A 2,417-nucleotide genomic window follows, 5' to 3' on the forward strand; every position below is an offset into this window, starting at 1 on the left:
GCAGTTCAAACGATCCAGTGACGAAACGTGCGCCCCTGTTCGTTGGATCTTCTCTATCTCGTCTATTAACCCTATTTTGTATGGGTTCCAGAACTACGAAAAATACTCAAGACTCGGCCTATTCATAGATGAATTTCATTTCCCTAAATTATTCCACCGAATCTCAGGCCGGCATCGACTCTTTCTACAATTTGTGTCCATTCCATTTCAGGTCGCTCTGGATGGTTACTCCTAGATATTTTACGGTAGTTACTGTTTCCAACAACTTGTTACCAATAGTATACGCTAACAGTAGTGCATATCTTCACCTATTACGCGCAATACGTTACATTTAGAATACGACAGAGAAAACTCCGAAACACTGAATTCGGTCTTCCAGAACAGTTTCACCACGGAAGATCGTAACACGGTCCATCCTTCCAATCGTCGTACGAACGTCAAAATTGCAGATATTGAGATAACCGATCGTGGAATAGAAAAAGAACTACAATCGCTTAGTAGTGGAGAGGCGTCAAGACTAGATAAGATACCTATAAGATTCTACAAAGATTATGCGAGAGAACTAGTTCCCTTTCTAGTAGCAATTTATCGTAGATCGCTAGAGCAACGAAGGATACCTAGCGACAGCAAGAAAGCTCAGGTCATTCTCGTTTATAAGAATTGCCGTAGGACAGATGCACTCAATTATAGATCTGTATTATTGAATAAATGGTTCAAATGGCCCTAAGCACTATGGAACATAACATCTGAGGTCATCAGTCCCCTAGACTTAGAACTACTTAAACCTAACTAACCTAAGGACATCACACACATCCATGCCCGAGGCAGCATTCGAACCTGCGACCGTAGCTGCAGCGCGGTGCCGGACTAAAGCGCCTAGAACCGCTCGGCCACAGCGGGCAGCCTGTATTATTGACACCAATGTGTTATAGAATTATGGAATATTTTTATGCTCAAGAATTATGACATTCTTGGAGAAGGAAAATCTCCTCTAATAGATCAACATGGATTCCACAAATAGAGATTCTGCGAAACTCAGCTCGCTCTGTTCCTTCATGAGATCCACAGTGCCGTAGACAATGGCGTTCAGGTTGATTCTGTGTTCCTTGACTTCAGGAAGGCGTTTGACACCGTGCCGTACTGCCGTTTAGTGAAAAAAATGCGAACTTATCGAGTATCGGAGCAGATTTGCAACTGGATTCAAGACTTCCTTGCAGACAGAACTCAACACGTCGCTCTTTACGGAACAAAATCGACAGATGTCAAAGCAATTTTCAGTGCACACATAGGAAGTGTGATAGGATCGTTACTGTTACAGTATATATAAACGACCTAGTAGTAAGCGCCGAATGCTCTCTAAGGCTGTTAGCAGATGATTCGGTTGTCTATCACAAAGTAGCAACGCCAGGAGATAGCAACGATTTGCAGAATGACCTCCAGAGAATTGATGAGTGGTGCAGGCTCTGACAGTTGACCTTGAACGTATATAAATTAACATATTGCTCATACATAGGAATAGAAATCCACTGCTGTATAGTTGCACTATTGGTGACGAACCGCAGGAAACGGTATCTGAAGTAAAATACCTATCTGGAGCGACTTTGAGTGGAATGACCATATAAAACGAATAGTGGGAAAAGCAGATGCCAGACTCAGATTCATAGGAAAAATCTTAAGAAAATGTAACTCAACCATAAAGGAAGTGGCTCATACGGCGCTTGTTCGACCTATTCTTGAGTATTGTTCACCTATCTCGGATCCCCACCAGATACGTCTGATGGAAGAGATAGAGATGATCCAACGAGGAGCTTTTTTTTAAAAAAAAAATAAGTAAAAATCTGCCAAATTTGTGTATACGTTTGCTGCAAACGTCAGCCATGTTCAAAGCCAACGAGGAGCGGTACGTTTCGTCACGGGATCGTTTAGTTGCCACGAGAGCGTTACGGAGATACTCAATGAACTCCATTGGCAGACGTTACAAGAGAGGCCTTGCGCATCACGGAGAGATTTACTATTGAAATTTCGAGAGAACACTTCTCGGGAAGAGTCGGGCAACATATTACTTCACCCTACATTCGTCTCGCGTAATGATCATGAGGAGAAAATTCGAGAAATTAGAGCTAATACAGAGGCTTACAGACAATCATCTTTCCCATTCGCGAATCTACATCTACATCTACATCCATACTCCGCAAGCCACCTGACGGTGTGTGGTGGAGGGTACCTTGAGTACCTCTATCGGTTCTCCCTTCTATTCCAGTCTCGTATTGTTTGTGGAAAGGATTGTCGGTATGCCTCTGTGTGGGCTCTAATCTCTCTGATTTTATCCTCATGGTCTCTTCGCGAGATATACGTAGGAGGGAGCAATATACTGCTTGACTCTTCGGTGAAGGTATGTTCTCGAAACTTTGACAAAA

Source organism: Schistocerca cancellata, chromosome 4, assembly GCF_023864275.1.
Source record: "Schistocerca cancellata isolate TAMUIC-IGC-003103 chromosome 4, iqSchCanc2.1, whole genome shotgun sequence".
NCBI lineage: Eukaryota > Metazoa > Arthropoda > Insecta > Orthoptera > Acrididae > Schistocerca > Schistocerca cancellata.